Genomic DNA, 23,680 nt, shown 5'->3' with positions numbered 1-23,680 from the left:
CGCACCGCAGCGCACCACACTCTACAGCGCACCGCAGCGCCCCATACTCTACAGCGCCCCGCGCTCTACAGCGCCACACACTCTACTCCGCGCTCTACAGCGCCACGCACTCTACAGCGCCCCGCAGCGCAACGCACTCTACAGCGCCACGCGCTCTACAGCGCCCCCCACTCTTCAGCGCCCCGCACTCTACAGCGCCCCGCAGCGCACCGCACTCTACAGCGCACCGCAGCGCCCCATACTCTACAGCGCCCCGCGCTCTACAGCGCCCCGCACTCTACAGCGCCCCGCACTCTACAGCGCCCCGCACTGTACAGCGCCACGCGCTCTACAGCGCAACACGCTCTACAGCGCTCTGCAGCACCCCGCGCTCTACAGCGCCCCGCACTCTACAGCGCCCCGCACTCTACAGCGCCCCGCACTCTACAGCGCCCTGCACTCTACAGCACCCCGCACTCTACAGCGCACCCCGCACTCTACAGCGCACCACGCACTCTACAGCGCACCACGCACTCTACAGCGCACCACGCTCTCAGCGCCCCGCAGCGCCATGCACCGCACTCTACAGCGCACTCTACAGCGCACCGCACTCTACAGCACACTCTACAGCGCCCCGCACTCTACAGCGGCCCGCACTCTACAGCGGCCCGCACTCTACAGCGCCCCGCACTCTACAGCGCCCCGCACAGTGCACAGCACTCTACAGCGCACTCTACAGCGCACCGCACTCTACAGCGCACTCTACAGTGCAACACACTCTACAGCGCCCCGCAGTGCCCCGCACTCTACAGCGCACCGCACTCTACAGCGCACCGCACTCTACAGCGCACCGCACTCTACAGCGCCCCGCAGTGCCCCGCACTCTGCAGCGCCCCGCACTCTGCAGCGCCCCGCACTCTGCAGCGCCCCGCACTCTACAGCGCACCGCAATCTACAGCGCACCGCACTATGGAGAAGTGTGGCTCAGTGGTTAGAGGCGGCAGACCCGGAATCTGAGATCGACCGTGGACCAGGGTTCGATTCCCCGCCTCGGCGGGTCTCGGCTCATAAATTCCACGGTCTCGACTATTCTCGCTCCGGTGCCTACTCGACTCACGGGGTCACACTCTGCGACTCTGGGCAATAGCTTGCTTAATCTCCACATCGGCCCCTCGCGGCGGGATGCCTGGCTTTCACCTTGTGGACACCCTGCCGGGGTTTCTCACAGGGGAATACCAGGACGGGTTCCCTAAGCAAGCGCGGAGATGCCCCAGGGTAAGTCCTGCGCTATATAAGTTTCATACATTTACATTTACATTTACTCTACAGCGCCCCGCAGCGCCCCGCACTCTGCAGCGTCCCGCACTCTGCAGCGTCCCGCAGCGCACTGCAGCGCACCGCACCGCACTCTACAGCGCACCGCAGCGCCCCATACTCTACAGCGCCCAGCACTCTACAGCTCCCCACACTCTACAGCGCCCCACACTCTACAGCGCCCCGCACTCTACAGCGCCCCGCAGCGCACCGCACAGCACTCTACAGCGCACCGCAGCGCCCCATACTCTACAGTGCCCCGCGCTCTACAGCGCCCCGCGCTCTACAGCGCCCCGCACTCTACAGGGCCACGCGCTCTACAGCGCAACGCACTCTACAGCGCTCTGCAGCGCCCCGCGCTCTGCAGCGCCCTGCGCTCTGCAGCGCCCCGAGCTCTGCAGGGCCCTGCGCTCTACAGCACACGCACTCTACAGCGCACGCACTCTACAGCGCACCACGCTCTCAGTGCCCCGCAGCGCCATGCACTCTACAGCGCCATGCACTCTACAGCGCCCCGCGCTCGACAGCGCCCCGCAGTGCCCTGCACTCTACAGCGCCCCGCACTCTACAGCGCCCCGCACCGCCCCGCACTCTACAGCGCCCCGCACTCTACAGCGCAACTCACTCTACAGCGCCCCGCACTCGACAGCGCCCCGCATTCTACAGTGCCCCGCACTCTACAGCGCCCCGCAGCGCCCTGCACTCGACAGCACCCCGCACTCGACAGCGCCCCGCGCTCTACAGCGCCCCGCGCTCGACACCGCCCCGCAGCGCCCCGCACTCTACAGCGCCCCGCAGCGCCCCGCGCTCTACAGCGCTCTGCAGCGCCCTGCGCTCTACAGCGCACGCACTCTACAGCGCACGCACTCTACAGCGCACCACGCTCTCAGCGCCCCGCAGCGCCATGCACTCTACAGCGCCCCGCGCTCGACAGCGCCCCGCAGTGCCCCGCACTCTACAGCGCACCGCACTCTACAGCGCACCGCACTCTACAGCGCACCGCTCTACAGCGCACCGCACTCTACAGCGCACCGCACTCTACAGCGCACTCTACAGCGCACCGCACTCTATAGCGCACCGCACTCTACAGCGCACTCTACAGCGCACCGCACTCTACAGCGCACCACATTCTACGGTGCACTCTACAGCGCACTGCACTCTACAGCGCACTCTACAGCGCACCGCACTCTACAGCGCGCTCTACAGCGCACCGCACTCTACAGCGCACTCTACAGCACCCCACACTCTACAGCGCCCCGCAGTGCCCCGCACTCTACATCGCACTCTACAGCGCACCGCACTCTACAGCGCACCGCACTCTACAGCGCACTCTACAGCGCACTCTACAGCGCACCACACTCTACAGCGCACTCTACAGCGCCCCGCAGTGCCCCACACTCTACAGCGCACTGCACTCTACAGCGCACCGCACTCTACAGCGCACCGCACTCTACAGCGCCCCGCACTCTGCAGCGCCCTGCACTCTGCAGCGCCCCGCACTCTGCAGCGCCCCGCACTCTGCAGCACCCCGCACTCTGCAGCGCCCCGCACTCTACAGCGCCCGCAGCGCACTGCACCGCACTCTACAGCGCCCCGCACTCTACAGCGCCCCGCAGCGCCCCGCACACTACAGCGCCCCGCACTCTACAGCGCCCCGCAGCGCCCCGCACTCTACAGCGCCCCGCACTCTACAGCGCCCCGCACTCTACAGCGCCGCAGCGCCCCGCACTCTACAGCGCCCCGCACTCTACAGCGGCACCGCACTCTACAGCGGCACCGCACTCTACAGCGGCACCGCACTCTACAGCGGCACCGCACTCTACAGCGCCCCGCTGGAATCACATTTACTCACGCGCTTCCACGTTCGTTAGGTTGTTGCAGTTTGTAAGTTTCAGTTTCGTTCTTACTTGTTCAGGGGCAGCTGGCTTCTTTAAGATTTATAGCGTGTGACTACATATTTGTCAGCGCCCCGCACTCTGCAGTGCCCCGCTGTTAGAAAGGAGTCCCCGGGGGGGGGCAGAAGATGTGTGACTGACCACCCCTAGGTCCACCTCTCCGTCGAGGGGTAGCCGAGCGGTTGCTGAGAGGCCTCCTAAATGAGGGTCCTCTCCTAGGATCGTACAGCAGAGTAATCACAACACTACAGAGGGACACCACACAAGAAGTTAAGTTCTCAAGCTTTTATAGGGAATAAACGGTTGCTGGTTCTTGGCAGTATGTACAAGCAGATCGAGGGATCTGGAAAGTCTCTTAAAGGGGGGTAAGGTAGCGGGACAGTCTTACTCTGGGCGGAGGAAGGGATACCCTACGCACAGCTCTCAATCCTCGAGCTGGGGGGTTCCGAGATGTTCGAGCCGCGGCAGCGCCAGCAGGCTTGCAAGGTGGTTCAGCGAAGTAGGCCGCGGCAGCGCCAGCAGGCTCTCGGCAGGTTCAGCAAGGTAGGCCGCGGCAGCGCCAGCAGGCTCTCGGAAGGTTCAGCAAGGTAGGCCGCGGCAGCGCCAGCAGGCTCTCAGATGGTTCAGCAAGATAGGCCGCGGCAGCGCCAGCAGGCTCTCGGAAGGTTCAGCAAGGTAGGCCGCGGCGGCGCCAGCAGGCTCTCAGATGGTTCAGCAAGATAGGCCGCGGCAGCGCCAGCAGGCTCTCGGAAGGTCGTCGGGTTACGGACGAGTTCGTCGGGTGTCGGCCGTGACAGCGTCAGCAGGGCTTCCAGTCCAGGATACAACTGAAGTCTTAATCCAGGGTTGCCCCAGATATAGGTCTGGAGGTCTTTGAAGTCCGGACCCTCGCGCCTGGGGGTCAGAGGGGCCGGGATGATGGTGTCCAGACACCCAGCAGGGGGGTGGAGCCAGCGCCCAGGGAGGCTGGAGGGCGATCGATACCAGGCGTCCGGGGACGGCTGGAGGCCCATCGAAACTCCCCTTCCTCCGGGATCTGTCGAGTGGCTACTCGACCACCTGGGTGGATCTTGGTGCCTCGATGTCGGGGCTTCGCTGGGGCCTAGGCTGGGGCCGAGGCCACGTGGTTGTGACGTGGCGGGTCCAAGATGGAGTCGGACACGGCCTCGTGCTGAGGTCGTGATGGGCCTACACTGGGGTCAGGCCTGCGCTGGTGGACCGGGATGGTAGCCGGCCCTGTGGAGTTGGGGCGTGCATGATCGGGCCGAAGGGGCCACCCGAGGTCTGGTGGAGGGCGGATATCGTCCTGGGCCCGCCATGCGGGAGGGGTAGGACCACGCCATGAGGCCGGGTCCAACACGCGTCCCCCCCAGCTGAAGGCAGGGGAGAGTCACCCATCTTCTTGGGGATTCTCCTCGCCAAGGCGGAAGAATCTGGACAGGCCGTCAGCATTGGCGCGGTCGTTGCCGGGGCGATGCTCCACGGTGAAATCCATTCCCTGCAGCGAGATGGACCAGCGCAGCAGCTTCGGGTTTTCTCCCCGCATCTGCATCAACCAACGCAGGGGCTGGTGGTAGGTCTGGACCCGGAAATGGGTGCCGAAGAGGTAGGGCCGGAGCTTCTTGAGGGCCCACACCACGGCGAAGGCTTCCCTCTCGATGGTGCTCCAGCGTTGCTCTCTCGCCAGCAGGCGTCGGCTGATGAAGGCCACAGGTTGGTCGATTCCTTCGGGGTTGACTTGGGACAGGACCGCCCCGATGCCGTGCTCCGAGGCGTCGGTCTGGACTACAAACTCTCTGCTGTAGTCGGGGGCCCGGAGCACAGGGGCGGTGCACATGGCAGTCTTTAGAGTCTCAAAGGCCGTTTGGCAACGCAGGGGTCCAGTGCACCCTCTTTGGTAGCTTCTTGGAGGTCAGTTCGGTCAGGGGCACCGCAATGCTCCCGTAGTTTTTATAAACCACCAATAATATCCAGTGAGCCCCAGGAAGGCTCGGACGGCGGTCTGGGTGACTGGGGGCTCCCAGTCCCGGATGGCGTCGATCTTTGGTTGGAGGGGAGCCACGTGGCCGCTCCCCACTTGGTGTCCCAGATAGGTCACAGTCCCTTGGCCTATCTGGCATTTACTGGCTTTTATGGTGAGTCCGGCCCGCCGAAGGGCCGTCAGGACCGTCCAGAGGTGGGTCAGGTGCTCACCCCAGTGAAGGCTGTACACAGCAATGTCATTGAGATAGGCAGCGCTGTACTCCTCTAGTCCGGCCAGCACCTGGTTCACGAGTCTCTGGAAGGTTGCTGGTGCGTTCTTCATGCCGAAGGGCATCACCTTGAAGTGATAGTGGCCATCGGGGGTCGAGAAGGCTGATCGTTCTTGTGCACCCGGGGTGAGGCCGATCTGCCAATACCCCGCCGTGAGATCGAAGGTGCTGAGGAATTTGGCAGCTCCTAAGCGATCGATTAGTTCATCTGCCCTGGGGATAGGATGGGCGTCGGTTCTGGTGACTGCATTCAGCCCCCGGTAATCAACACAAAACCGGAGCTCCGGCGCTGTCCCGGGGGCGGCGGCTTTAGGGACCAGGACAACGGGACTGGCCCAGGGACTGTTGGAGGGTTCGACTACCCCCAGAGCTAACATCTTGGCCACTTCTGTTTGGATGCAGGCCCAAACCCGGTCGGGTACTCGAAAAGCTCGGTGTTTCACGGGCGGGCTGTCTCCGGTGTCCACATCGTGGACACACCACCGGGTGACCCCCGGAGTGAGGGAAAACAGATCTGCAAACTGCCCCAGCAGCTTCCGACAGTCTTGTTGCTGCTCTGGGGTCAGGGTAGAGGAGAGCCGGACCCCTTCAAAGGAGCCGTCTTTCTCGGTGGTGCTGAGGAGATCTGGTAGTGGCTCGGAGTCGTCTTCAGCTCCGTCATCGGTCGCCAGCAGCAGACTCCGTTCAGTGCGTGCAAAGTGCGGCTTGAGCCGGTTAGCGTGTAGAACCCGGAGGGGGTTCCTGGGGGACTCCATGTCTACCAAGTAGGTGACGGGGCTCTTGCTCTCCACCACCTTGAAGGGCCCCGTCCACTTGTCCTGGAGGGCACAAGGTTCGACCGGGGACATGACCCAGACCTGCTGGCCCGGCTCGAATTCGATGGACGAGGCGTTCTGGTCATACCAGCGTTTCATCTCCTCCTGACTAGCCTCCAGGTTGGCCTCGGCAAGTTCCCGAAACTTCCGAGTCTGATTGCGTAGGGTCAGGAGGTACCGGTAGACATCAGGTGGGGCATCTCGGGCTGCCGTCTCCCAGCCTTCCTTGACCAGGCTGAGGGGGCCTCGGACCGGGTGCCCGTACAAGAGTTCGAAAGGGCTGAACCCCAGGGACTTCTGGGGTACCTCTCGGTAGGCGAACAGGAGGCAAGGCAGTAGGACATCCCATTTGCGCCGGAGGGGCTCCTCTAGGCCCTTGATCATCCCCTTCAGTGTCCTGTTGAATCGTTCGACTAGCCCATTTCCTTGGGGATGATACGGAGTGGTGAACTTATAGGCGACCCCGCACTGCTGCCAGAGGGACCGCATATGCTTCGAGATAAAGTTGGAGCCCCGATCACTCACGACTTCCCGAGGGAAGCCGACTCGGGAGAAGATGCTCATGAGGGCTCGGCCCACCATGGGGGCCGTGATGGTTCGGAGGGGGATGGCCTCGGGATAGCGGGTAGCATGATCCACCAGGACGAGGATGAAGCGGTGCCCCTGTGAGGTGCGAGGATCCAGGGGCCCTACGATGTCGATCCCCACTCGCTCGAAGGGGGTGGTGACCACGAGAAAAGGTTGGAGCGGGGCCTTCACCTTCCCCCCGCTCTTTCCGCTGGCTTGACAGGTCCGGCAGGTCCTGCAGTGGTTATGCACATCGTTCCGCATTTTCGGCCAGTAGAAATGGGTCACCAGGCGGCTGTAAGTTTTGTCCTGCCCCAGGTGCCCGGCGAGGGGCACATCATGTGCTAAGTTTAGGAGGAAGTCTCTGAATCGGAGGGGCACGACCAGCACCCGGCTGGCCCCTAGTTCGGCAATCTTCTGTTCACTGTAGAGAAGGTCGTTGTCCCAATAGACCCAGTGGGACCCCGCGGGGTCTCCCGCGGCTTGAGTAGCGGCTTGCTGTCGGACCCCCTCAAGGGAGGGGCAGGTTTTCTGCTCCTGCCGGAACTGTTCGCGAGTGGGACCCCCTTCTTGGCGCCATTGCGCGAGTTCGGGGAGGTGTTGGAGTTCGGGGAGATTTTCTTGGTCGGGCTCTTGGGAGCCGTGTTCCAGGCCAGGGTCCTCGGGGATGACGGGTGGCGGCGGTGCGGGCCACTCCGGCTCTTCAGTCGAAGCTTCCCCCGCTGGGGTGGAGGCTCGGGCGGACATGGAACGGGTGGTCGCGCAGACCCACTCGGGAAGGCCTAGCATCCTTAGGTGCTCTCTTCTTTCGACGCTGCCCAGGGGGAACTTTCCAGGTCGTTCCCAAGGAGGCAGTCCACGGGGGCATCGTCGCGGACAGTCACTTTTAGCATGCCCGACACTCCCCCCCACTCGAAGGGGATGCGGGCCATCTGGCACAAAGTCTCTGAGTTATCTGCGGACCGGACTGGGCACAGGACGTTAGGAAGGATCTGTTCGGAGGTCACCAAATGGCAGCGGACTGCTGTTACGCTGGCTCCAGTGTCACGGAGGGCTTCGGTTCGGCGACCATTGATGGTGACCCACTGGCGGTACTTCTGGGTGTTGCCGGGGATCGGGCCTCGGGGGATTAGGTCGTGAGTCCCCAGGCAGGCTAAGGTCATGGCGGCGGGCTCCCACTCGGCCTGCTCGGGGCCGTTGTCCTCTTCCTCACTACCTTCTTCACCCAGGGCCGCGGCCATTATCTGGCGGGCTGGGGGCCCGGTGTTGCCGGGTCGCTGATTCATCGGGCAGAGGGGGTCATTCGCGTAATGACCCTGTCGCTGGCATCTGTGGCACGTAACATTCGGCTGGGGCCCTGGTCTGGCTGGGGGGCCCCCTCTCTGGCCCCAGGGTGGCGACGTGGAGGCAGGGGATGACCACTGGGGGGCGTCTCGTCCCCGGCTCTGGCCTACTCTGCCGCCTCGGGGTCGGTGGTTTCCCGGAGATCCCCGGCCGGAGTCTTCCGTCGGACCCCGGCCGACTCGGGTGCTCGCCCATCTATCCGCCTCGACAGCGAGTTTTCGTGGCTCAGTCAGTTTGCTGTCGAGGAGGTGTTGCCGGAGTTCGATGAAGCAGTTATTGGATAGATGTTCCCACAGAATGAGGTCGACCAACTGCTGGTAGGTGGTGACCTGACAGCCCGAGTCCACCCCTCGAAGGCTCTGCTGTAATAGTTCACGTACTCCACCCACGTGGTACCGGGGATTTTTTTGCAGTCTCGGAATCGCTGCCGGTACATCTCGGTGGTGAGTCCGTAGCGAGTGAGGAGGGCGGTCTTCATGTGCTCGTACGAGGTCATCTCGGCGTCGGGGAGCTCTAGCAGGGCGTCTCTCCCTTCGCTGATAAACTTCCCCCACAGGCCGGCGCCCCAGTCCTTGAGATGTACTCGATGGGCGGTCATGGCGACCTCGTAGGCTTTGAACCACTGTTGGATGTCGTCGTTCTTATAGTACTCTTTGACGACATCCTTAGGTATGTGCACCTTTGTGTCCCCCAGGGGGGGTGAGGTCTTCCCCCCGGAGCGATCAGTCTCGTTTGCCTTGGCTTTAAATTCCATTTCTTTGAGGACGCGCTCGTGCTCGAGTAGGAGTTTCTTCTCCTCGAGGTCTCTTTGTCTTCGCCTTTCTTCTAGGTCTCCTTCTAGCCGTAGCTGCTCGAGGGCTAACTTCCTTTCTGCCAGTTGGATCTCTCCTTCTTGCCTGAGTCGAACGAGCTCCAATTCGTGGAGCCGGTTCTTCTCTCGTTCTCTGGCATCTTCGTGGGAGAGGCCCGTGTCTGGGTTCGCGGGTCTCCCTCCCGCTGGGTAAGTCGCAGCCTCCGTGCCTCCGTTCGGGCCCGGGTTATCTTCCCTCGGGGGTGGCGCCTCGCCGGCGTCCACCCAGGCCTGCAGGGCCGATTTAAAGTCTTCTTTAGTACTTAAGCCTGTGGTAGCGATGCCTAAGTCCTTGCAGAATTGCTTTAGCTCCTTGTGACTGTAGTCTTCCATTTTCTCTTTCTGGAATTCTGTGCTCATGGTTGCAGTGTTTTTTTTTTCTTGGTAGTGAGCGAATTACTCTCTGTACGATCTGCGTGGGCTCGGATCCCAGCGCTTGCCACCAATGTTAGAAAGGAGTCCCCGGGGGAGGCAGAAGATGTCTGACTGACCACCCCTAGGTCCACCTCTCCGTCGAGGGGTAGCCGAGCGGTTGCTGAGAGGCCTCCTGAATGAGGGTCCTCTCCTAGGATCGTACAGCAGAGTAATCACAACACTACAGAGGGACACCACACAAGAAGTTAAGTTCTCAAGCTTTTATAGGGAATAAACGGTTGCTGGTTCTTGGCAGTATGTACAAGCAGATCGAGGGATCTGGAAAGTCTCTTAAAGGGGGGTAAGGTAGCGGGACAGTCTTACTCTGGGCGGAGGAAGGGATACCCTACGCACAGCTCTCAATCCTTGAGCTGGGGGGTTCCGAGATGTTCGAGCCGCGCCAGCAGGCTTGCAAGGTGGTTCAGCGAAGTAGGCCGCGGCAGCGCCAGCAGGCTCTCGGCAGGTTCAGCAAGGTAGGCCGCGGCAGCGCCAGCAGGCTCTCGGAAGGTTCAGCAAGGTAGGCCGCGGCAGCGCCAGCAGGCTCTCAGATGGTTCAGCAAGATAGGCCGCGGCAGCGCCAGCAGGCTCTCAGAAGGTTCAGCAAGGTAGGCCGCGGCGGCGCCAGCAGGCTCTCAGATGGTTCAGCAAGATAGGCCGCGGCAGCGCCAGCAGGCTCTCGGAAGGTCGTCGGGTTATGGATGAGCTCGTCTGGTGTCGGCCGTGACAGCGTCAGCAGGGCTTCCAGTCCAGGATACAACTGAAGTCTTAATCCAGGGTTGCCCCAGATATAGGTCTGGAGGTCTTTGAAGTCCGGACCCTCGCGCCTGGGGGTCAGAGGGGCCGGGATGATGGTGTCCAGACACCCAGCAGGGGGTGGAGCCAGCGCCCAGGGAGGCCGGAGGGCGATCGATACCAGGCGACCGGGGACGGCTGGAGGCCCATCGAAACTCCCCTTCCTCCGGGATCTGTCGAGTGGCTACTCGACCACCTGGGTGGATCTTGGTGCCTCGATGTCTGGGCTGCGCTGGGGCCTGGGCTGGGGCCGAGGCCACGTGGTTGTGACGTGGCGGGTCCAAGATGGAGTCGGACACGACCTCATGCTGAGGTCGTGATGGGCCTACGCTGGGGTCAGGCCTGCGCTGGTGGACCGGGATGGTAGCCGGCCCTGTGGAGTTGGGGCGTGCATGATCGGGCCGAAGGGGCCGCCCGAGGTCTGGTGGAGGGCGGATATCATCCTGGGCCCGCCATGCGGGAGGGGTAGGACCACGCCATGAGGCCGGGTCCAACACCCGCGCTCTACAGCGCCGTTACGCGATCCCCCAAAGAAAAACCACTGCGATCAACTCACCGTGGTGAAATCCAGAAACCAGCATAATACTGGAACAATAAGTAACAACTGCGATGCCCCAGAAACACTTTCTAAAAGTGGCATTTTCAAACACACAATTTAAAACCCACAGCCACTAAAAGATGTGTCATTAACTTCTGAGCTTAGAGAGCCAAAACTCCAAATCTCAAGCTGCTCCCAATGGAAAGTTACACTTGTAAAATTATACAAGGCAGCTCCAATAATATCCTATTGGCGAGCTAGTCCTGGCAATAGTGAAGAATGAAATTAGCAGTATTTCACTATCATGACATGTAATACATACCTACACATGTCCCACCTTTAACATACACTGCACCCTGCCCCTGGGAGTGTCTTGGGCCTACCTTAGGGGTATCCAACATGTAGTAAAAGGGAGGCTTAGGGCCTGGCAAGAGGCTGCACTTGCCAGGTCGACTTGGCAGTTTAAAACTGTACTCAAAGGCACTGCAATGGTAGGCTGGAGACACGTTTACAGGGGTGCTTATATGGTTGGCACAATCACTGCTGCAGGCGCACTAGATGCATTTGATTTACAGGCCTTGGGCACACACAGTGCACTTTACTAGGGACTTACCAGTAAATCAAATATGCAAATTATGGAGAACCTAGCAGAATTAAAAATTACGGAGGTAGCATTTGCACTTGAGCACTGATTAGCAGTGGTAAAGTGTACGGAGTACATAAAACAGCAAAAATGAAGTCCAGCATAACATCAAAAATACAGGCGGTAGAACAAAAAGACAGAGGAAAACACGTCAAGGATGCCAGGTCTTGCAACTGCTTAGAGATCTTTGAGTGATGAAAGGTCACATTGCCTCTCTCTCATCGTCTCATGACCCCAAAAGACAGAGGTCAGTCGCAGGTGTCTAGGGATAATTGGTGCACCTGAGCCCACTACAAGAGAGCGCCTCGATCCACGAGAATCCACTGCAACAATCAATCTAAATTACACCGCGCTGTGTTTGTTTACACTTCCTCTCTCGGGTGGGCTCTTTTTAGAAGTGATCCCATTTGTAGCTCAGCAGACAGCAGCTTACCCTGACAGAGCAAGAGAAGGATGATCCGCACTCTGCTGCTTTTGGTCCAGCTCTCTCATTTATGTGTATTTTGTTGCCTGCGAGTGTTGTTTTTGTTATCACAGGAGAGGGGCTTGGCCTGATTCTACTCCCCACTACGAGCAAGGAGCCACGTGAATATCACCTGTGTATGTCCATTACGAAGTGATGCTAGAACACGTTTTATTTTAAAAATGGATTAGGCCCCAGAAGGCGTTCAAACAATTTCGAGGCATGGTGCTCATCTTCTCAGTATGAGAAGGATGAAATGCGGAACCGAACTTGCTTTGATTCCAAACTACTGGCCATTAGGTTGCAGTTGTATCATTGCAACAGGTGCATCAACCAACTGAGGTAGCTTGAAAAATTCCGGAGTGCAAACATACAAGATTAATAATGTAAGGTTCCTTTTGTAACACCTGCTTAGAACAGCTGCTAATCACCAAACATCTGATGCAGAGACACACATTTTTTCCTTGACTGAAGCAACTATAACGATGATGCATATGTCATAAGTACATGGAAAAAGCTCACGAAAGTAAGCATGTGATGCTGAACATTTAAAAACATGATGGAATAACAATCTAGTATTTTAGCTATTCCTCTTAACAAGACCAATGCATTGAACACCGTTACGTTGGCTGATAAAAGCGCATTTTATTTACAGTAGTCTAAAAGAGCAAAACTGCAGGAAAATGTCCACTATACAAAATAAAAATAGCACTACTCTGCGCGCCGCCACTCCCGTGCACCATTTTAATTATGAAGACCCGGCCCGCCTCCAGTGCGTACCACTACCAACTATTTAATTAATTTTAAAAAGGCTCATGCCAGGCCGGCAGGGCGTGCGCACCACGGCACCATAATTAATGTTTATAGGCCGGGGCCCGTTACCATCCGTCCCTGGCGTGCGCGGCTGTTGCGCACTGTAACTACTATAATATAGGCTTGCCTGCTTGCTTGCTTCAGCCTTCAGCAGCCGAGTGCAAATGGAGCAGGCGAGGAAGCAACAGGGGTTGGGGGGCTGGTTGAGTGCAAGGGCGAACCCATATGGAGGGAAGCGGCACACAGGCAAGAACAGAGAGCAACACTGAGTGCGGCCCTGGGAGCAAGTACAGAAGCGAGAAAGCATGTTCTATAGGAGGGACAAACACGAGTGACAAGTTGGGACATAAATAAGAAGCAGGCAAATGCGCGACAGGAAAGCAACTAATTAGTGCACGCAGCAGGCCTCGAGGCAGGCAGCCAGCAGCAGCCCTGCCCCGCCGGTCGGTGACGGAGACGGAGTGACGGACTCTGAGTGACTTACTTTGGTCTTCGGACTCGGATTCGGAAATCGGACAGGGCAGCTCAGCGTGGGCGGGCCTGGCCGCCTGGCTGCTTTGTCTTGGACTTGGAAGGCAGTTAAGTTCGTAGTTTTCGTTATTCTTCTCTTTTCTTCTTTGGCTATGCGCGCCGCCTGCCGCGCCCCATATGCCACGCACAGGGGCTTACCGCGTATTGGCCCGCATGATGTTGTGCGTGCCCTGGGGCTGCCTGGCATTGCTCACCACCACTCAGCAGCAGCCAACCCTGCTGCCCACGCCCCCCACGCACGCGGCACGCGCATACGCGGCGGCGGAAGTGCGGAACGGAAAGTGAAAGAAAAGGATAAAGGCCTGTCCCGCGGCCTGCCGCCATTTCATAGAATCAGGCGGGCTTAGACTAAGATAACAAAGTGCCTTACACACTGTGTAAGGCACGTTTTGTTATCATTGTCACTTTTGCCTCATGTAATGTAATGTTTGCTTTTGTATTTTGTTCACTAGTAATGTTCTCATGTATCAGTTCTGTTTCTATTGTGAATTCGCTCTGACACCTTCGGGTAAAGTCCGCACATCACTTCTTACTCAGCTTGCTTAGCTGGCAGAATGGTGTTGCAGCGTTGGCTAGGAGTTTATTATAGTTGAGCTTTTTTCTTTCAGTTAAACAATAAAGTGACATTCATACAACCTAAATTCAGGATGCTGCCTCCCTGCCAATGTTTTAGGCATCTCTCTTTTTAAGGTCGGCAACATTCTGTTAAAACAGCTGCTTAGGATGTAAGGTATTACTTCTCACGAAACAGACTGATTTTTGATAATGTCCTGAATGCAGCAAGGACCGTCTGAATCAATGTAAAGAATTGCAGTGTTCCTAATGTTCTATATGCGATTTGCCTTCAACTAGTAATTACCATTGGATCATTGTGTGCTGTCTCACACTTAATGCCTGTTTAAAAAGAGTGCTCTTTATGCTGGACCCAAGTATGTTGCTATTTAAACACCACCAGCGATCAATACACGCTTCCACCACACGCACACAGAACCAGACGTTGGTGCACGCTTTCACCAGGCGCACACACACACCACCAACCGTCAGTGCACACTTTCACCAGGCACACCCCATCAGCAATCAGTGCACGCTTTCACCGGGCACACACGCCACCAGCTGGCAGTGCACACTTCCACCAGGCACACACACCATTAGCCATCAGTGCACAATTTTCTACAGGCACACACACACCACCAGCCATCAGTGCACGCATTAATGGTTAGCACATCCGCAATTAACTATGGTAGCAATCGCAGTATGGCGCACTTTACTTTTAAACGTGTCAGTGCACGCTTTTCCACCATGCACACACACCATCAGCCATCAGTGCACACTTTCAACAGGCACACACACACCACTAGCCATCAGTACATGGTTTCATCAGGCATACACACCACCGGCCATCAGTACACACTTTCAACAGACACCATAAGTCATCAGTACACGGTTTCACCAGGCACAAACACAACCAGCGTCAGTGCACGCTTTCACCGGGCACAAACGCCACCAGCCGCCAGTGCACCCTTTCACCAGGCACAAACACCACCAGCCGTCAGTGCACACTTTCACCAGGCACAGACACCATAAGTTGTTCGTGCACGCTTTCACCGGGCACAAACACTACCATCCGTCAGTGCACGCATTCACCGGGCACAAACAACACCAGCCAATACAGAGTTTGCAAAAAAATTCATGCAACACATTGTCATATACAATGCCAATAACTCAAACTTGAATGATGCGAGACCTATTGCATTGCAAATGCTTGTTTTTGCATTTGTCACCCAAGTTGGACAGGTATGCTCAGACCTGAGTCCCATCCTCTCCATGCTACTGGAATCAAGCTATCATAGCTTATGAGCGCTGAAAGCCTGAAACCAGTCGTAGGATGCTTGTTTCCAGTCCAGGTAGGACCTGGTTTAGCAGCTCGGGCTGGACTGTTCCCATGGGGCACAGGGTCAAGACTGATTTGCATATGGCTGGGTTCAAACTGGAATGGCGTGGTGAGCAAAAATACAATGAATTTAGACCCAGATCTCTGTACTGGGGTGAATGTATGACATTGTTCTTCATTCTGTCCATCAACTGTTGTTTTTGCATTTGTCAGCCCGAGTGGGATGGGTAAGCTCAGACGTGAGTCCTCTGCTCTCCATGCCACTGGAATCAAGCTATCCTGGCTGATGAGGGCTAAAGCCTGAAACCGGTCCTAGGATGCTTGTTTCCAGTCCAGGGAGGACCTGACTTGGTAGTTCGGGCTGGACTGTTCCCATAGGGCACAGGGTCAAGACTGATTTGCACGTGGCTGGGTTCAAACTAGAATGGCATGGTGAGCAAGAAAACGACGGATTTTGGGCCGGATCCCTGTACTGGGGTGAATGTATGACATTGTTCTGCATTCTGTTCATCAACTGTTGTTTTTGAATTTGTCACCCCGAGTGGGACGGGTATGCTCAGATGTGAGTCCTGTGTTTTCCATGCCACTGGAATCAAGCTATTCTGGCTGATGAGGGCTGAAAACCCGAAACGGGTCCTAGGATGCTTGTTTCCAGTACAGGGAGGATCTGGCTTGGCAGTTCGGGCTGGATGGTTCCCATGGGGCACAGGGTCAAAACTGATCTGCATATGGCTGGGTTCAAACTAGAATGGCATGGTGAGCAGAAAAGTGATGGATTTAGGCCCAGATCTCTGTAGTGGGGTGAATGTATGACATTGTTCTGCATTTTGTCCATTAACTGTTGTTTTTGCATTTGTCACCCAGAGTGGGACAGGTATGCTCAGACCCGAGTCCCATCCTCTCCATGCCACTGGAATCAAACTATCCTAGCTGATGAGCGCTGAAAGCCCGAAACCGGTCCTAGGATGCTTGTTTCCTCCAGGGAGCACCTGGCTTAGTAGTTCGGGCTGGACTGTTCCTATGGGGCACAGGGTCAAGACTGATTTGCATATGGATGGGTTCAAACCAGAATGGCATGGTGAGCAAAAAAACGATGGATTTAGACCCAGATCTCTGTACTGGGGTGAATGTATGACATTGTTCTGCATTCGGTCCATCAACTGTTGTTTATGTATTTGTCACCCCGAGTGGGACGGGTAAGCTCAGACGTAAGTCCTGTGCTCTCCATGCCACTGGAATCAAGGTAGCCTGGCTGATGAGGGCTGAAAGCCCGAAACCAGTCCTAGGATGCTTGTTTCCAGTCCAGGGACGGCCTGGATTGGTAGTTCGGGCTGGACTGTTCCCATGGGGCATAGGGTCAAGACTGATTTGCATATGGATGGGTTCAAACCAGAATGGCATGGTGAGCAAAAAAACGATGGATTTAGACCCAGATCTCTGTACTGGGGTGAATGTACGACATTGTTCTGCATTCTGTCCATCAACTGTTGTTTTTGAATTTGTCACCCCGAGTGGGACGGTTATGCTAAGATGTGAGTGCCGTGCTCTGCATTCCTTTGGAATTAAGCTATCCTGGCTGATTGTTTATTCATTTTTTTAATTTTTTATTGAAGTTCAAAAATAACAAAACATTAAATCGATTACAGCCAATACATCCATCCAAGAAAATTAACTTTAGGCAAACATAAGATTTTTACAATAAGCTAAATAAGACACAAAGCATAATGAAGTCAGGGACAAATACACAGAGACACATATCGTTTTTTGACCACATAAGTAAGGTAATTCCCCTTCTCAATCTCAGTAAAAATACATAGCACATATTTTCCCAAATTTCCTAAGGCCCCCCACCCGTAGTGCATAAGTACCTTCACTTTTTCTAACTGCGTTAATTTCATGGGCCTATTCCAGGACAGAACGGATCACAGCGGTGCGCCACCTTTGCAGAATAAGTGATGTGGCTACTGCCATTCCAATATATAAACATTTAGCCAGATGGTGAGAAAGAAAAAGGTCAGGATCATAGCCAATAACTATTAACAAATCACTCGCTCCAAATTGAGTGCCACATTCGATTTCCAAATAACAAAAGCTATCCTTCCAAAATGTATGGATCATAGGGCATTGCAACATTATATGTGACCAATTTGCTAAGGGAAAATTGGCACAACCAAAGCAGTGTGGTGAATGACTAGCATACATTATCGACAAAGATAAGGTTGACAAAGTTGCCATTTGCTGAAAAAAGTATCCTACGCCAATTTGCCCCTCTAAGAGTGTTAAAATTAAGATTATTAATGGATGACCACAGATTGGCTGAGATTTCTTGATCTTCACAATCTTTCCATTTTTTAATAGCCTTCTGCCCAAGATCTGGGCTTCTGACTGAGCGCTTTTTCCATGCCCCTGGTTTCCTCACAGATGGATCTTCTAAAAGTTCATTAGTTAGCTGATGTTGTTCGCTAATTTGAGAGTCATCTAGCTCCGCGAGGAATTTAAGGAAGATATCATATGACCCTAAAAAAATAAATCATTGACTATTAAATGTACCATTTCAAACATGGTCAACCATTTTCCATTCCTCAGAAAGTCTACAACCTTACAAAATCCTACCGGCGCCAATTTTAGGGTAAGTTCTGAGGATTGTGTGATCCCTGCTAGTGGTAAAATATCAGCTAGTAAAGTGGTTGAATTAATAACCATAATAGAATATCTTTTATAAAGTGCCTGCCGTTTTAAAAAAAAACAGTGAAGACATTTATAACGAACCCGCTTAGGGGATCGTAAAATAAACAATGGGGAATTAATTTGACTTTCCTTACACATTAATTCCATAAAACAATAAATAAAAAGCTTTGACTGGGGTTGAGATTTAAATCTAGACAAATACTGAGCAAAATAAGCATAGTAATAATCCCTGAGGTTCGGGAGGGCTAAGCCGCCTTGCTCCTGTTCTTCATATAAAGTGCTGAGCGCAATACGTGATGATTTTTTGCCCAAAGAAAAGATGTAAACATAGACAGAGGAAGAACAGACATTTTAATCAAGTCGACCAGGCCAAAAATAGATAATGGCAAAGAGTTCCACAGTTAAAACAAGGCCTGGATTTTCTGCAGAAGTGGAAAAAAATCTAGATGATACAAATCGGAGACTCTTTCAGAGAAATATACTCCAAGATATCTTTTAGGGTGGGAGTTGGCGCAAGCAAGGATATCGGGTTGCAGATTCAAACCTGCACCACCGCATTCTAAAATTTCAGTCTTCCTTTTATTGATGCGATATCCCCCAAGCGCCTCAAAGTCTTTAAAAACCTGAAAGACTTTGGCCTGAACCTCAATTTCTGGTTTGATGATAAGCATGATATCATCGGCGTATAATTTCAATTTTGCCATAGATGGAATAGGGAGACGAATATCAGAGCAGTTACTAATAGCTATCGCCAAAGGTTTGATAAAAAAGGCAAACAAAACCAGTGACAGAGGGCACCCTTGCCTTGTGCCCCACTTTACTTTGACACGTCCGACCACCGAGTCGTTAATAATTACATTAGCTTCTGCATTATTGTACAAATTATGGATCAAGGCGATGATCTTAAAGGGGATACCAAATTGATCTTAAACAATGTTTCCCAAACAACAAGGTAAAAAGCCTTCTTGACGTCTAGCAGAAGGACTAACGCACGTATCCGTAGAGTCTCGAAATATTCTAGCACCTCTAATAGATAATGTGTGTTAGATGTTAATTGCCTCTCAGCGATAAAACCATTCTGGTCCAAATGTATCAGTCGTGCCGCATGATTGTTGAACCGGAGTGACAACAATTTAGTAATGATTTTATAGTTTAGCAACATTATCGGGCGATAGGAATTCGGATCCTCGCTATTCTTGCCTTTTTTCGGAAAGCTGACTATATTTCCTTGTCTAAAGGACTCTGGTATTTCCCCTCCTTCAAGCATAGAATTCGCCAAATGAAGAGAAATATCCGCCAATGAGCTGAGGAAGACTTTCAGGCGGCAACCCATCCGGGTCGCAAGCCTTCCTATTTGGTAAATTTTTAATAACGCCCTCCAGCTCTTCCATAGTGAAGGGGCTTCCCATAGAAAGTTTCTCAGAATCTGAAAGTGTAGGGGGGCTGTTGTTCTGCAAAAATTATTTTATTTTAAAAGTCATATCCACGGTCTGGTGTTGACCATAGATGGACTTGTAATGCTATAGCATTATCTCCCCTATTTTAACTGGGTCGTCTATACATGATTCAGATGAGGGGCATTTCAGTGACTTGATCTGATTCGAGGCGGCTTGTTCCCTGGCTTGCCAAGCTAAGAACCTGCCCGTAAAATTGCTTTCCTCATAAGATTTTTGGCGATGTTGTTGAAAGGAAGCATTGCTCTGACCGAAATAATTGGCACTAAGAGCACGCTTAGCCTGTTCCAACTGCGGCTGATTAGAGATGGAGGGGTTACTTAAAAAAGTTGAGTAGGCCGATTGGATCTTCTGCTCCAAGATTCTCTTATCTTCCTTAACTTTTTAACAGTTTCTGCATTTTTGCCAATAAATAACCCCCGAATGAAGGCCTTAAGTGTGTCCCATACCACACTCAGAGGTGCAGACTCAATATTTCGTGATAGAAACTCCTTAATCTCTATCCCCATGAACGTCACCCGGTCCTCTTCATTCAAATATAGTCTATTCAACAACCTCCGTTTAGGGGACCTAGTGCAGTTACCTAAAAATAACTCAAGAACCAGCAAGGCATGATCAGAGAATCCATTATATACAAATCTTTGCTGACTAACGCTCAACTTACATGAAACCAAGACGAAATCAATGCGTGATAAAAAGCTAAATCTGCCTGACCAATAGGTATACGCTATTTTGGTTGGAAAAGCCAAACACCAAGGATCCTGAATATCCAAAGTTGCTCCATAATGTTGCAGGGTTCTCAATGATTTAGGTTTCAACTGTTTTTTACCCTTCACTGACGGATCCATTTTGGGGTTCATTAAGATATTAAAATTGCCCCCTACAACCAACTCCCCAGGAACATGTATTAGGGACTGAAAAAGATCCTCATAAGGCTTATTATTATCCTCAACCGGGGCCTAAATACTAACGAACGTTAAAGGTCTCTGACTTTGTCTAAGAGAGCAGGTAACCCAACACCAACGCTCGTACGGATCTTTATCAAAATTAACAGCTTCTGCTTGAAGTTTTTTTCTTAAGAATATTGTTGTCCCTCTATAAGAGGCTGAGAACGAGGAAAATCCCCTTTAGGCATCCCAGGATCTGAACATCAAAAAATCAGGCAGCTTTTAGCCTGGTATATGCGTCTCTTGAAACAAAATCACTGCTGGGTTTTCTGTTTTAATCCACGATTCCATTGCCCGCATTTTCTTTTTGTTATTAAGACCGTTAACGTTAAAAGATACCACCTTCAGCAGTTCTTTACTAGCCATGATCGAAACCTAAACCCGTCTTAAGCCCCCTAAACATCATACCAAGAGTCAAGCTAACAAAACAGGAGTATAGGACCTGAATGGAATCAACAAAAAAAAAAAAGGACTTCATTTTGTAGCTATTATGCTTACCACCCACCCCTTGTGACCCACCCCCTCAAATGTGAAACCCCACTCCAACCACACCAACCACAATTCATCCCCCCCCTTTAACCTGGGTGTCATGTAATTACACCCGATGATCTAGCCCCTGCCCCCCAGCAAAAGTGTAAAAGAAAGAAAAAAGGCAGCCAATTGAATATACAGACAATCAGGCATGTACTCTAAGAATACAGCATCGACTATAAACAAATAGTACCTAAACAAACCACATAGCCTTAGCTGGACCTACCAATAAGAGAAACGACAGGTAGGCATTGCTCAACCCACCTAGGCCCCCGTGTCCCTGCCCCCTAAGCCCCAGAGCCCAGCGAGATCTCCTTTAATAACTCATGGGCTTCATCCAAATCTGAAAACATGAAGAATTTGCCCTTCACCAGGACCCTCAATTTGGACTGCTGGGCAATGGATGCTTGTGCCCCATTAGCCTTAAATAAATGAAGCATCTTCACAAATTCTTTCCTCCTACGTACCGCCACACCCGTCATATCAGAGAAAATGCGACTTTTCGCAGTCTCATTCACTGGAAATTGTCTCTGCTGGATTGTCTTAGACAATATCCTCTCTTTTATGCGATAGTCTGCAAAGTTTAACAGAATCATCCGTGGTAGCGTGGAATTCGTAAACGGGCAGGCAGGAACACGATGAACCCTGGTGATGGTAAGATCGCCTTCAAACTCTGGGATGACCTTTTGTTTAATAAATGAATTGACCCACTGCAGGGTTTGGGAGCCCTCAATTCCTTCCAGAATTCCCACTATCCAAAGATTGGCCCTCCGAGAGTGGTTTTCTAACTCCTCCAGTTTGTTCTCAAGGGCATGCTTGCTTTTAACTGCCGCTTTGGCCTCGCCCATTACGATGATCATCTGGTACTCTAAGGCTGAGATCCTGACTTCTGCCTCCTGCAACCTAACTGGGAAGGATGGCATTGTGCCTTCAAATTTCTCTAGACATTGATGAATAGAGGCAAGTTCGACTTTCTGGGTTCTTTTCAACTCACTAATTTCCTCCAGGATTAAGTTTAACATTTCTTTGACACTCATCCTAATGTCACCAATTGGTTCCAGGTTAGAGCTAGAGATAACATGGGGATGGTCCAAAACCGAAGAAAAGCTCCCTTCCAAAGTCTTTTCAGGGGACCTCACTTGAGTTGAGGATAAAGTCTCTCCTAAGGGGGCCTGAGCCTGAGCCTGGATCTGAGGCTGTAAATTAACTTGAGGAGCCAAAGTTGTGTTGGGGGACTAGATGTGATTACGGTTAGATGTTGGACATCAACATTTTCTGGGATCTCCACAGACTCTAAAGGTCCCACTGGTCTCCCTTTCAGGTAGAACGACAGAGTTAAAGCTGCTGTCCCGGCCTGATTGGGTGTTTGACCCGGGTGTGGCTCAGTAGCTGCGGTGAGACGAGCTTTCGGATTTGCTTCTGATTGAACCGAACTCGAAGGGATCAAATCTGCAGCAGCTGGTGTTGTTAGAGCCAATGTAAAGATGGCACCTGAAGGCTCCTTAGAGAGTTTAAGGGAGGGTCTTGAGCCAGGAGAAGTAGACTGCAAAGTTGCCTTTTTCAGGAATAATGCAAATTGTTTTGCCTCTTTTGCCTCCTTTGTTGGTTTTGCCTTTTTGGGGCCTTCGGACCCCAAGATCTCTTGTGGAGCTAATGTAGGCATAGCTGTAGCTGAATTCTTGCCCGCCAAATCCGCTAAGTTCGCTTGATCCGAAGATGAAACAGAGGGTGGTTTCTCATCCTTTGAGCTTTCAAAAGTCGAGTCGAGGTCAAGCAGATTCTCCTTACAGGCCAGTCTGGCTGCCTCTTTAGCCTCCTTTGCCTGGGCCCGGCGGGTTTTAGTTTTAAAGCGCGCATTGAGCAGCTTCCCCATACTGGCACCTCCTTGCCACTCCTCAGAGCACTTTAGGATAATGTAGAGAGAGCTTGTAGGATATTCACCCAGGAACACCCAACAGGGCACTTGACATCCTTCTACACACTACTACTCCCAGAATGCAGCGTACATTTCAATCAGGATACAGCCAGCGTATAGGCAAATTGCTAACGAGCAAGGGGAGGCACTTTGCAAAAAGAAAACTGGGGCCAGTGTCTAGACTACTGCCTGCCAAAACGAGGTGTGCCAGGATATCTTATGGGAGCAGACGAACACTTGAAGCCAGTGTCAAAGTCAGAGTCAGAGTCAAAAGTGTTGCTGATAAGCACAAAGCGAACAAATGCAGAGATGTTGCGGAAATGACCATACCAATTTCGATTTCCTGCCCCAGCCAGCAGTCAGCAAGGGAGCCTTGGCGCCTGTATTGCAGCCAAGGAGCGAAACAAACAGCACACAGCACACAGCGCGTTCACCGCGGAAACATCAAACTGCTGCTACCGCCACGGTGGCCTCTCTCGTCTGCCTCTCCTCACCTCCCTGGGAAAGACCGCAGTCCCGAAAGAAGCACCGCAAAAACGTTCAGGCGAGGGAGAAAACACTGCGGGAAACAAATGCTCTCCTCTGCATCATTCCTGGGCCAGGTTCTTCTGCGATGCCCCACTGATATCTCAACCTCGGAAGCCAAGAGGAGAGAAAGCCGGCTTCGCGCACACATGCCAGGTACAATCCGCCATTACGCGGCGTGGTGTTCCGCAGCCATCCCTCCTGTCCCTCTTAAGCTATCCTGGCTGAAACCGATCCTAGGATGCTTGTTTCCAGTCCAGGGATGACCTGGCTTAGCAGTTCGGGTTGGACTGTACCCATGGGGCACAGGGTCACGACTGATTTGCATATGGCTGTGTTCAAACTGGAATAGCATGGTGAGCAAAAAAACAATGGATTTACGCCCAGATGTCTGTATGACATTGTTCTGCATTCTGTCCATCAACTGTTGTTTTTGCATTTGTCACCTCGAGTGGGACGGGTATGCTCAGACGTGAGTCCCGTGCTCTCCTTGCAACTGGATTCAAGCTTTCTTGGCTG

General features: G+C 53.4%; 1 protein-coding gene across 1 annotated transcript in view; it reads left to right on the top strand.

The window, feature by feature from the left end:
* The window catches only part of LOC144798009 (ATP-binding cassette sub-family C member 12-like), a 2,245,771-nt gene that overhangs the window by 908,839 nt on the left and 1,313,252 nt on the right, over positions 1–23,680 (top strand). The gene's annotated exons all lie outside the window — the stretch shown is intronic.

Source organism: Lissotriton helveticus, chromosome 12, assembly GCF_964261635.1.
Source record: "Lissotriton helveticus chromosome 12, aLisHel1.1, whole genome shotgun sequence".
NCBI classification, from domain to species: domain Eukaryota; kingdom Metazoa; phylum Chordata; class Amphibia; order Caudata; family Salamandridae; genus Lissotriton; species Lissotriton helveticus.
This window is presented reverse-complemented; position numbering and strand designations above follow the sequence as displayed.